We start from the raw sequence: 13898 nt of genomic DNA, 5'->3' as shown, positions 1-13898 counted from the left end.
TATTTCTGTGAGGAAAATCTATTCATACAATAGAATATTAGTGTCAGAGATTTTTTTAACAAAGAGCTATCAAGCCATGAAAAGATAAGGAAGAACTCTAATGCATATTGGTAAGTGAAAAAAGCCAGTTTGCAAAGGCTACATACTATATGATCCCAACTGCATGACATTCTGAAAAAGGCACAACTATGGAGTCAATAAAAAGATCAGAGTTTTGGATGAAGGGAGGGATGAACAGGCAGAATACAAACAAATTTTTGGGCAGTGAAACTATTATTATGATACTTTATGGATATAGAATATTATGCATTTTTCAAAACACATAGAATATACAACATGAAGAATGAATGCTAATGTAAACTCTGGATTTTCATTAATAATATATTATTATTTAATTAAAATGATTTATTTTACTTATTTTCATTATTGTCTAAAATGTTATTTAATTATTAAATTTAGATGCTACTTAATTTTTGCTTTATTATTATGTTAATATCATCAACTGTAACTAGTGTACAACACTAATGCAAGATGTTAATGGGGAAATTGTGTTGGAGAGGGAGATATGTGAGAACTCTGTACTTTCTTTTCAATGTTTCTGTAAACATAAAGCTGCTCTAAAAAAATTAAATCTATTAATTAAAAAAAATAACTGAGTGGAAAAAAAGCATTTTGCTCATTGGATGGACTTTTTGTCCTCCATGTGATGGAGTCAGCTGGCTGGGCGTAAACCTGCAGAAGGTGGGAGAAGGCTCTGCCAGCCTCGCCCCTGAGGTTTCCATCCTCCCGTGCTCTGATTTCCTGGGGTTATGCTCTATTGCCTCTGGTGAGAGGTGGTCAGTAACTCCATGAGCTGCTTCTGGTGCCTTTGTGCCAGACAGATTTTGCAAAGGCAGGTGTGTCAACTACAACCAGAGGCCAATTTCCCTGGAGTCAGATTTCAGACCACATGCACCTCTCCTGCTCACAATGTAATCTCCTCCCCAGGCTGAGCCCTGCCAGAGGGGAGAGTTAGGACTGGTGGGAAGGGCTTGCCCCCTTGGCTGCAGGAAGCTCAGGTTGCACCTTGGGGAGAATCCTAAAAAGATGCTCTTCTTCAAGATGCTTCACATCTACCTGTCAGAAAATTGTCACACTGTTCTGATGTTTCAGACAACTCACTTTCATCTGCTAGAAAACTGTCTAGATAAATACAAGCCTGTGATGTCTGTACCTGTGATGACATCCCATAGACATGTTGTCCTCCTCCACCTATTGTCGGAAGGTGGCCCATCTGACCTCCTGGTGGCCAGTTCCCTCCCTCCATTAGGACAGGCAGGCCACTGGGAAGCGTCCTTCTCCACACCCACAGGCCCTGTCCTTGGGAGCCAGGAGACATCTCAGATGACGTACAGAATCCCTTCGCGCAGGCTCATCACGAGCCCTTTGTTCCTTAGAGTAATAGCAAACAAATGTGCTGTTGTTCCTCATTTCCATGTATTTCCATCAGTTAATTGGAAATGGTTCTGCCTGAATAGGAATTTTTTCTATCTTGGGCTTCTTGAATAGAGAAGCTTTGGGGCACAATCCTAAATCTTCAGAGGACAGAGAACCCACATGCCACCCTTCCAGTACTGAATAGCGGCTTGCGTCCTGAGAATTTCCAATACCCATATTTTAGAGACTTTTTGTCTACTAAAAGTAACAGTTTCATTCAGGACAAGAGGTTATTCAAAAATACATAATTAATGGCCTCTACTGGGGACTTACATTGTGTAGAGAATAATGCATTGGGAAATGCTAAACTACCTAGTGAATAGCAAGTATGGGGGCAGGGAGGAGGAACAGGCTTCCCTCTTGATTAAATGAAAAATAAAATAATGATGCTTTCATTTTTATTAGACAGTATGTCATATACAAAATCCCAACTTTTCTCTTACTAATAGAGAAACCCCATTTTGCTCTGCGGAGTGGACTGACTCTCTAGGTCCACTCTAAGCCTGTCCTCCTTCCTATCTCAGCATTTGCTCCACCAGCTCTCATTCAGCACAGAGCCTGGGGCACTGGTGCCATGAAAATGAATACAGGAGAGATCTTAGCCTTAAGGGGCTCATGGTCTGATAAGTGCATAAACAAAAAAATAATTTTTAATAGAACACGGTAGGTGCTATGATACAAATTAGGTACAATACACATGTAAGCAGAGAGGGAAATGCCTGATTCTACATGGGGGTTCCAAAGAAATCAGGTGACACTTGAGATGGTCGTGGTAGAGTAGGTAATTAGACAGATACGAGCAGGGCAGCATAGGGCCCCAAAGAACATCAGGTGACTGTCAGGTTACTGTCAGGTGATTGTTGACAGCCAGGGAGCTGGCAATAGGGAGGGGAAATTTTCCCAACAAACAGGAGACATCTTGAGTTTGTGGGCAACAACTTCCCAATAAAAACTTAAAATAGTGAAGTTTGATCTTCCTCTGGGACATGTCTAAGCATGCACCGTAAGGGGCAAAATGGCAGCATTTGACCTGTATATGACCTTCCTCTGGGGGTGCTAGAACAGTAAGGGAAAATTGTCCTAAGACAGCATGCACATAGCTTCAACCACCAAATGGCACATGTGGTCCCTCATACACTAGCAAGTCACTGTGCACTTGGCAATTAGCCAACAGCCCATCCAAAGGGAAAGACAAGGGGAGAAGATTGGGAGAAACTGGGAAATTATAAATAAGAGCCCTGAGCCAACAATCAGGCAGAGCACTCAAATCTTTTGAGTTGTCCACTTGGTCCCTTCCAAGTGTACTTCACTTTGCTTCAATAAACTGTCATGTCTGCCCTACATCTACCTCTGTCTCTTGGCTGAATTCTTTCTCCCAAGACAAGGATCAAGGACTAGGGAAGCCCATCCAGACTTACTACCAGTTAACAGTAATGACAGAAATGATCCAGAAATAGCTCTAATTATTGCCAAACATTTAATTCTTTCCTGGACACTCAGGAGGATCACATTTACCCTTATACCTCATTAGAGCCATGAAACTAATTCTGACCAAGGTGGGTATGTGGGCAAATGTGATGTGTGACACTTCCAGGCTATCCCATGAAATGTCTCATACATCTAGTCCTTTCTCCTCCTGTGGCAAATGTGAAGCTACATGTTGGGGACTGCAGTATCCCAAGATGCAAGGAGCCTGGATCTCTGAGTCACTCCACTGCCTGGAGGAGGATGACTCAACTGGAACATCCTCACTGGACAACAGGTGGGTGAGAAATAAACTTTTATTTTGTTAAGTCACTAAAATTTGGAGGTCATTTGCAACAACTGGCATGATTTATTTAATACTATGGAAATTGGTATTCTGAAGTGGGTTGCTGCGGTAACAAAAATATGTGGCCATTTTCTTAGCAGTTGAGCAAGAGGTGGGGTGGAAACAGCATGCTGGGTGACTGGACATCTATGTTACATAGTGACAAGATATCTGGCAAATGGTCATGTGCAGAAACTTGGAAGGCTCACTCCATCACTATAGGCTCATGGCAGTTATTGGACAATGGAATGTTAGAAATGTGTGCCAATTGGAATTTATTCTCTTTGGAAAGGCAAGAAATACAAGAAAGAGATGAGCACAGATGTAACTGGCTATTTTGGAAACAGAAAACCAAAGGTAACAAGAGTCCAGAAATTTAGGGCCTTATAGGTTTGTAAGAGGTAACCGCTTTTGGTCCCCAGGCAGTGAAACATGAAAATAAAAAATTATTTGAGCTGACAAAGATCTAGTGAACTTTCTAAGCTAATTAAAGTAACTCAGGGCAAATATGTGAGTAAGGGTATAGACTTCCCATCAAGCCCAGTGAAATGAAAGAAGCTGCCATTCCACTGAGCAGCAAAAACACCATGGAGAAGAAGTGGGAACCAAAGGAGATTAGAGAACAATGTCCAGGAAAGGTCTTTAAATGTGGTTACTGATATATGGAATTGACTGGAAGCAAATAGATCAGAATTCACTAAGATTTTGAGATAACTGCACTGCCAAAAATACCATAACCCTGGACCAAAAAGTTCTTTGACTATTGGAGACTTAAAAAACAATCTTTGAGTACCCAATCTTTCCTGAACAGAAAGTGACTTCCAAAAGATGCACTGCCCCAAACCAAACACATTGGCCAACATCTATTCTTAGATGACTGTGGATAATAATGTGGAAGGAAGAGCCCCCAGAGGGTCAATTCTGAAGCCACAAGAACAGGATCTAATCAGTTTTCCTAGCATTAAGAACAGGGAAACATCACCATGCAACATCTACAGGACTTAAGTACAGCTATGGGCTAGAGATGGATGTGAGACTTCCATTCCTCCATTCCAAAAGGAAGAATTACACACAGTTCTGTTCTTGAACCATCACTGTCTATCGGAAAGCAAGGTGGCAGATAGCACATCACTCAGATCATAGGAGCTCAGACCAACAGGAGCAGGAGCAGTTCAGTTTCTGGTGGAGAGTCCTGAATGGCCCAGGGATCCTGGGTTCCAACTACATACCATGACTGGGTGGGCACCTGTGCTCTCTCCCTTGCTTAGAGGGGGAGCAAGTTTTACCATATGGGAAGAGAAGCAAAACAATTTGGTGACCAGAATGGTGGATAGCTATGCCTTCATTAAGCTGTTCATTTCCCTCCCAGGCTCCAGGAGACCACATTCCCCAATCCTGTTGCGTATGGATGGAGCCATGTGATTGGCTTTGAGCAATGTAATATGGGTATTACAGCTGCTGGCACCTGGCTAGGGCAAACAGGCAGGAAGATTGGTCCTCTTTGCTTTCTCTCTTTCTTCTGGAAAGGGACACTTTTCTCCTCTGGCCTTTGGACATCAGACTCCAGGTTCTCCAGCTTTTGGACTCTGAACCTGGCACCAGCAGCCTGCTGGGAACTCTTAGGGCTCAATGGGGGCTGTACTGTCAGCTTCCCTGGTTCTGAGTCTTTGGACTTGGACTGAACCACTGGCTTCTCTGGTTTTTCAGCTTGTAGTTGGACTATCATGGGACTTTGCCTCCGCGATTGTGTGAGCCAGTTCCCCCTAAAAAAAATCCCTTTTCATATATCCTGCTGGCTCTATCTCTCTGGGGGAACCCTGACTAAAATAGCCACTGAGACGTGGGAGTTATTATAGCTTCTAACATTACTTGCATGAATAGCATAGTATTGAATAATGATTGTGAGTTCACAAGGTAGACAAGAATTCAGGTAAGAAAGGACAACAATGCTCAAACATATTTATTAGAGGGAGTTCAGGATAGTTTCTGGATGGCTGCAGAACTTGGTGATTCCAAAGGCCGTATGCAAAAGAGGAGGAAAGAACAGCAGGACCACATAATAAGGAGTCCGTATGTCCCGATGGCAAGTTGAAGATATTATTCTCCAAGTGATATGGAAGCATGGATGTTAGGCCATATGTTATGACATAATATTGTATTTAAAAATACTTCACAGGACCCAAATGAAGAGGCATTCTAAAATACCTAACCAGTGTTCTTCAACTATGCCAAGGTCATGAAAGACAAGAAAAGAATGAGGAACTATCACAGCCTGGAGAGGACTAGGGAGATAAGACAGCTAAACAAAATGTGGGATCCTGTATCTTACCCTGAGGTAGAAGAATGACATTCGTGGAAAAGCTGTCAAAACTTCAATAAGATCTGTAATTGAGTTAAAAGGGCAGTACCCTTGTCAATTTCCTGATTTGATAATTGCCCTAGGGATTTATGGGAACTCTGTACTATTTTGAAACTTTTCTCTGATCATCTAAAACTATTACAAAATAAAAATAAAACAATAAAACAATAAAATGCAAAGCATGGGATCCAACTGAAAATCTAAATAGCTATCAGGGAATTCCACCAAAAGACCCCTGGCAAGAGATGAGGAGAAGGACCTGGTAAGACGAATAGGGAGATGAAGGTGACCAAGAGGATCCTAGTCATCAAGGGACCACACAGGTTGTTAGGGCAAAGCCTCCAACTCCAGGGCACCCAGATGTCCACGCACACATAGAGGGCAGGAGTCATACTCAAGCAAGTGGCAGGGGTGACTTGACACTCAGGCTCAGAGATTGGGCTGGTGCTTCTCCCATCCTTTATGTGTTCAGTCCAGAATCATCCTTGGAACTGAGACATGACTAAATCCAGAGATGGAGACCAGTGAGATAAGTAGGAAAAAAGAGGCCGTCTCTGTCCACAAAAAGATTGAGATGGTCAACACTCAGAATTCTGAACACCTGGAACCTGGTTCCATGAAGCTGTCATGCGCTGGGGAGCCTGAGGGAGACAGATGCACAAGCTTGAGTACAGGACACTTTATGAGCAGCTGGAGTTTTGGTCCCAAACCTGTGTGCGTAGGGCCCAGCATCGTGTCGCTTTCTTTCCCTCAGCCCATCACTGGTTCATTCATTCAGAAATTATTCACAAGCCCCTTCTGTGTCTGGGTCTATGCTAGGTTCTGAGAATCTCAGAGTGAGCTGAGCAGACATACCTCTGTGTTGATGGAGCTTGGAGTCCAAGGGGGAAGACAGTACTGTTACTGAACTACTAGGTATACAACTAAAGACCCTGCAATGCTGCCACGTATTTATTCTGTCAATCTTTCCCCAAGCACTCTCCAAAGGACCAGTGTCCATTCAGTAGGGCAAATGTGCAGTGGGGAAAAGGAAATTCTCAGAATTTGGAGAATTGCTAGATGATGGCTCTGAATTGATGCTAATTCGTGGGAATAATGATAACACTGAGCTTCACTAGTGAAAGGGAAGGCTTATGTTGTTTAAATGATAAATGGAGTTTTTGCCTAAGCTCCACAGTGGGTCCAGTTGGCCATGGGTCCACTTTGCTGTTATTTTCCAGTGCCTGCCAAGATTAGTTGGAATACATGCCTTCAGAAATGGAAAGGCTACACACGTTGCTTCTCTGATGTTTGGAATAAGAGCTAGTATGCGAGGAAAGAGCAAGTAGAATTCCTGGAAATTTTCCTTTCTTCTAGGACAATAAACCCAAAGTAATACCATATTCCTGAGTAGACTGCAGAGATTGGCATGATCCTCAAAGATATAAGAATGGTGGCACTGGCAGTATTTCTGCAGTAAACTTTGACCAGGTTACTCTCTTTGAGTAACTTGAAAGACTATTACATTCCCATTTAGCTTACCTATTCAGCTTTTTCAGAAGGTATGGGCTGTGGATTACCATAAATTTAATTAGGCAGTGACTCCAAAAGCAGCTGCCCTTCCACCTTTATTGGAAAATATTATCACAGCTCCTGGTATTTGATAGGCAGCTATTGATCTGACAAATGCTTTCAATTTCTTTTCCAATTTGCAAGTACTATATGCAAAGGGATTTACTCTTACCCAGCAGGGCCAACAATACACCTTCATAGTCCTGCCTCAGAGTCATGTTCACCTTTTTTCACTCTGCCATAACCTAGGCTGTGGGGAACGTGATTATTCTGACATCCTGGAAAATGTTATACCAGCCTTCTATATGGCTGGAATTATGCAGGTTGAATTCGATGATCAGGAAGGAACTTTAGATACTATATTAGCTCAGGCTGCAATAACAAAATCGCACGCTGGGTAGCGGACACAACTGAAATGTATTTTCTCACAGTTCTGGAGGCTGGGGGTCCAAGATCAAGGTTCCAGCAGGGTTGGTTTCTGGTGAGGTCTCTCTTCCTGGCCTGCGTATGGCACCTTCTCGCTGCATCCTCACCATAGCCTTTCCTCTGTGTGCTCAGAGAAAGAGTGGGCTCTGGTGTCTTCTCCTCTTCCTGTAAGGACACCAGTCCTATTAGATGAGGGCCCCACCCTCATGGCCTCGTTTAACCCTGAGGGCCTCCTTAATGCTTCCATCTGTAAATACAGTCACACTGAGGGCAGGGCTTCAATATAGGAACTTGGGGACACAGTTCCATCCATAACAGAGTTGGTGTGTGTGGTGGTGTGTGACTATATCTGTGGTGTATGTGTTTGTGTGTCACTGTATGTGTGTGTATATGTGTGGTTTGTGTATGTATATCATGTGTGTACATGTGCTGTGTATCTGTGTACCTGTGCAGTGTGTGCATCTGTATGTGTGGTGTGTATGTGGTATGTGTGTGTATGTATCTGTGTCATGTATGTGTGCTGTATATGTGTGTCTGTGTGTGCTGTGCGTGTGGTGTGTGTGTGTGTGTATGTGGTATGTATGTCTGTGTGGTGTATCTCTGTGGGGTGTGTGTATGGTGTGTATCTGTGTCTGTGTGGTGTGTGTGTATGTGCAGTGTGTATCATGTGTGTATTTGTGTGGTGTGTGTGTGTGTGTGTGTGTAGTCAACAAAAGCTGGCTACTACCACAGTGGGGAAATAAGCTTCTTTAACTTTCAACATGAAAAGTCCAAAATCAAGTAGCAAGTTGCCAGGCGCGGTGGCTCACGCTTGTAATCCCAGCACTTTGGGAGGCCGAGGCGGGGGGATCACGAGGTCAGGAGATCGAGACCACGGTGAAACCCCGTCTCTACTAAAAATACAAAAAAATTAGCCGGGCGTGGTGGCGGGCGCCTGTAGTCCCAGCTACTCGGAGAGGCTGAGGCAGGAGAATGGCGTGAACCCGGGAGGCAGAGCTTGCAGTGAGCCGAGATCGCGCCACTGCACTCCAGCCTGGGCAACAGAGCCAGACTCTGTCTCAAAAAAAAAAAAAAAAAAAAAAAGTAGCAAGTGTGTGGGAGCTACTGAAAGCCTAGAAGCCAAATTCTAGCGCTTGCTCAAATCCCTCACAGGAGCAGGGCAGCCTCAGAGGAACAGGGGCCAAGCAGTGGAGCTAGAGGGGTGCAGCTAGAGGAGTAGGGAAAAAAGGGTCAGGTTAGGGGTGGGGGTACAGGGATGGAGCTAGAGGGATGGGGCTAGATGAGTGGGGCTAGAGGATGGGGCCAGAGTGGCTGGAGCTAGAGGGGTGGGGCTAAAGGGGTGGGGTTGGGGTGGGTCTAGAGGGGTGGGGTTAGAGGGGTGGGGTCTAGAGGGGTGGGGTTAGAGGGGTGGGGTTAGAGGGGTGGGGTTAGAGGGGTGGGGCTAAAGGGGTGGGGCTAAAGGGGTGGGGTTGGGGTGGGTCTAGAGGGGTGGGGTTAGAGGGGTGGGGCTAAAGGGGTGGGGCTAAAGGGGTGGGGTTGGGGTGGGTCTAGACGGGTGGGGTTAGAGGGGTGGGGTCTAGAGGGGTGGGGTTAGAGGGGTGGGGTTAGAGGGGTGGGGCTAAAGGGGTGGGGCTAAAGGGGTGGGGTTGGGGTGGGTCTAGAGGGGTGGGGTTAGAGGGGTGGGGCTAAAGGGGTGGGGCTAAAGGGGTGGGGTTGGGGTGGGTCTAGAGGGGTGGGGTTAGAGGGGTGGGGTTAGAGGGGTGGGGTTAGAGGGGTGGGGCTAGAGGGGTGGGGTTAGAGGGGTGGGGTTAGAGGGGTGGGGTTGGGGTGGGTTTAGAGGGGTGGGGTTAGAGGGGTGGGGTTAGAGGGGTGGGGTTAGAGGGGTGGGTTAGAGGGGTGGGGTTGGGGTGGGTCTAGAGGGGTGGGGTTAGAGGGGTGGGGTTAGAGGGGTGGAGTTGGGGTGGGGTTAGAGGGGTGGGGTTAGAGGGGTGGGGCTAGAGGGGTGGGGTTAGAGGGGTGGGGCTAGAGGGGTGGGGTTAGAGGGGTGGGTTTAGAGGGGTGGGGTTAGAGGGGTGGGGTTAGAGGGGTGGGGTTAGAGGGGTGGGGTTAGAGGGGTGGGTTAGAGGGGTGGGGTTGGGGTGGGGTTAGAGGGGTGGGGTTAGAGGGGTGGGGTTAGAGGGGTGGGGTTGGGGTGGGGTTAGAGGGGGTGGGGTTAGAGGGGTGGGGCTAGAGGGGTGGGGTTAGAGGGGTGGGGTTAGAGGGGTGGGGTTAGAGGGGTGGGTTAGAGTGGGTCTAGAGGGGTGGGGTTAGAGGGGTGGGGTTAGAGGGGTGGGGCTAAAGGGGTGGGGCTAAAGGGGTGGGGTTGGGGTGGGTCTAGAGGGGTGGGGCTAGAGGGGTGGGGTTAGAGGGGTGGGGTTAGAGGGGTGGGGTTAGAGGGATGGGTTAGAGGGGTGGGGTTGGGGTGGGTTTAGAGGGGTGGGGTTGGGGTGGGTTTAGAGGGGTGGGGTTAGAGGGGTGGGGTTGGGGTGGGGTTAGAGGGGTGGGGTTAGAGGGGTGGGGTTAGAGGGGTGGGGTTAGAGGGGTGGGGTTAGAGGGGTGGGGCTAAAGGGGTGGGGCTAAAGGGGTGGGGTTGGGGTGGGTCTAGAGGGGTGGGGCTAAAGGGGTGGGGTTGGGGTGGGTCTAGAGGGGTGGGGTTAGAGGGGTGGGGTTAGAGGGGTGGGTTAGAGGGGTGGGGTTAGAGGGGTGGGTTAGAGGGGTGGGGTTGGGGTGGGTTTAGAGGGGTGGGGTTAGAGGGGTGGGGTTAGAGGGGTGGGTTAGAGGGGTGGGGTTGGGGTGGGGTTAGAGGGGTGGGGTTAGAGGGGTGGGTTAGAGGGGTGGGGTTGGGGTGGGGTTAGAGGGGTGGGGTTAGAGGGGTGAGGCTAGAAGGGTGGGGTTAGAGCAGTGGGACTACAGAGGCTGAGCTAGAGCGGTGGGGCCAGAGGGGCGGGGCTAGAGGGTGGGGCGGGGCTAGAGGGGTGGGGTTAGAGAGGTGGAGATAGAAGGGCAGGACTAGAGGAATTGGGCTAGCGGGTCGGGGCTGGAGGGGTGACGCTAGGGCTCAGACTCCAGGACAGACAGAAGTGACGGGGATCGACAGGCTCTGGGAAGTCTCGTGCCTCTTCTGCCTCCCATGGCTGGCTCTGCTGCGCTGCTGGTGGTTTGTGAAAGTGAAGATTTTACTTTGAAGTGCAAAAGTTGTTCCATTTGTTGGTCATAAAGACATTTTTAGGCAAGTAAGTAAATAATTAATGAAATGTTTTGTTTTAATTTTTTAAGAGAATGATTCTATGCCTTACATTTGTATAAAGCAGTGAAAAACAACGCCCTATCCCCCCCTTAAGAGGACCAATTCAAAAAAAATACAAATGTTTATGCAGTTCACATTTTTATTCATAATGAAAATGCTTTATTAAGTCACATGGGAATAAAATGTAGATTCTTACAAATTAGATGACTTATTCAATGAATACAAGAGCGTCGTCAAAATAAGCCGTGCAATGTTCCTTGTCTAAGGGCAAATGAAAAGTTACTGCAGAAAAGCAGGTTTTCAATTTTTTGGCCTGTTGTGCTGCACAGCGTTTCATACACTATCCAGTGTGTGCTGTGTTCAGAAGTCGACACCCAGCACTGTCTTGAATGTTATGAGTCTATATTTCAACGAATAAAACTTACTAGAAATTAAGACAAATAAATTGTATACTCTAGTCAAAACTTAGTAATTTATTCTGTAATACACATAGTAATATAGCTTTTCTGTAACTGGCACAGAATAGCTTCACATTTCATACTTGATGTTGGCAATAAGTAATTATTTTATTTGAGATAAGTTAGCACACTGTGTTCCTTCCTTTCCTTCTACCTTTTTGGACATAGAGCAGATGTCACTGGAGCTTTTGGCTTGGACTGTGGCTAGCTCCAGGCTGCCCACCTTGGGTTTGTCATTAACCCTGCACAGGGGTAAGCTTGCCTTGAGGCCTCAGTCCAGCACACTCGACAAATGGTTATTTGCACCATATGCTGGGCACGTGTGGCCTAAGCACAGAAAGGCTCTGTGGGCTTGCAGAGAGCGGCCAGGCAGGCAGGCAGGTCCTGTGGCTCCTCATAGGTGGAAGTAGATGTGTGGGATGCGAGGTACCCACTCACAGCGGGTCTCACCTGCTTCTCTTGATTCTGCCTCCATTCACTCTCACAGAGGAGATTTATCCTCAGGTACTAGAACCCCTCTACAATAACAACAGCAGGATATTAATTTTCCCTGCAAAATGACACTATTCTGTAAAACAAGTGGTAATCAGATGTTTCATATGCATAGACAATGTAAAGTTAAATGTGATACATTAATACTGCTGTATCTCAATAGGTTTCTATAAATAATCAAATCATAACATGTAGCCAAGTAACATTAATTACACATTAGTGATTTGATTTCATCTCAGATTCTTGAGACATAAGAAAAACAAAAATGACAGAAATTTCCCAATTGACTTCATTCAATTGATTGGTATAGAAAGTCAACCAGATACCTTTATCAAAAAACTTATACTTTATATGGGTGTTTTCGTCTATTCCTAATGCAGGTGTTTTGATACCTGTATTATATTTTAAATATGTACATGTATCAGTCAGAGTTTTCCAGAGAGATAAAATCGATAGAATGGATAGATGGATAGATAAATATATTTATTTTAAGCATTAGCTCGCTGAGCTGTGGGGGCTGGCAAGTCTGGAATCTATAGGCCAGCAGGCTAGAAACCCAGGCGGGAGATGATGCTGCCATCCTGAGGCAGAATTTCTTCTCTGGGAAACTTCAGTTTTGCTCCTGTGACCTTCAACTGATTGGATGAGGCCCACCACATTATCCGGGGTAATCTCCTTTACTGACATCTACAGAATACCTTCACAGCAACACCTACATTAGTGTTTGACCAAAGAGGCACTGTATCCTAACCAAGTTGATACATACAATTTACCATCACAGTAACCTTTACAAGTTAGTGTCCTACCCTTTTCAGAAGACTTGGAACTGGAAAATATCACGACACACACAAAAAATTACTAATTTCAATGGAGAGTAATTCATAGAAAGGGTTTAAGACCCTCCTGGTTTGAGGCCAGCCTAGCCAACATGGCGAAATGTCATCTCCACTAAAAATACAAAAATTAGCCGGGCGTGGTGGCTCGCGCTTGTAATACCAGCTACTCAGGAGGCTGAGGCAGGAGAATCACTTGAACCGGGGAGGCGGAGGTTGCAGTGAGACGAGATTGCACCACTGCACTCCAGCCTGGGTGACAGACCAAGACTCCATCTCAAAAAGACCCTCCAGGGCAGGTAGAGGCATAGACACTGTGCAGAGGCTGTCACTGGTGGCCCCGGGGAAGCAGACGTGCTTCTTCCCACAGAGCAGACACTGTGGGACACACAGCCTGTGCCTGCTCCACTGGGTTCAGAGCATGACTCCAGGGCCAGGTGAACCCCCAGGGCCAGGTGAACCCCACGGGTTCTTGGGTTTCCACCTGTGCCATGTGTTGGGGTGGAACAGGAGAGAAGCTGACTGTTCAGATGCTCGTGTTCCTGTCCCCAAGCCCCTGTGCCTGTGCTGCCCCTCCTTTCAAGGTGGATTCACTCCATCTTTCTGCATGCCACTCCTGCTGTGGGACCTGGAGATGCGAGGATGAGGAAACTGTGGGTTCTACTCCAACAGAGCCCACAGTCTGAAGGGGGTGGCTGCCAGGAAAACCATGACTGAGGGTGGAGGGGTGATTGTGGAGATACATTAGCCTGGGGGGAGGGCATTGGCAGCTCTGAGGTTGGCTTTCGGGGAGGAAGGAACGAACTTCCCACACTTCAGGAAAGTCAGGGAAGGCTTCTGGGAGGAGGCAACCCTTGGGCAATTTTGAGAATCCTTCAACAACTCCATAAATAAAGATCAAACCACACATGTCTTAAGGCTATTTGTGATAGTTTTGAACTGTTGCAAGTAGTCTCAGGAAAGACGAGTACTGATCCTGAAGACTTTTTCTATAGCATAGATTATAAAAATATGAATTTCTAACCCTGGCTGCTCACCTTCTCCCCATTCTTGTGTTTCTGACAGGGTCATCAGAAATTATCTCCTGGTGTACCACAAAAACCTCTCCAAAACAAACACATTTAATATGTAGTGTGATAAAGCAGCTTAAAGTTGAGCATGTTAGGGGAAAGTCACTAAAACTCAAACAAGTAACAATGGCATTTCC

The sequence above is a fragment of the Symphalangus syndactylus genome, chromosome 16 (assembly GCF_028878055.3).
Source record: "Symphalangus syndactylus isolate Jambi chromosome 16, NHGRI_mSymSyn1-v2.1_pri, whole genome shotgun sequence".
NCBI lineage: Eukaryota > Metazoa > Chordata > Mammalia > Primates > Hylobatidae > Symphalangus > Symphalangus syndactylus.
The sequence above is the reverse complement of the archived record's forward strand: the minus strand, read 5'-3'. Positions refer to the sequence as shown.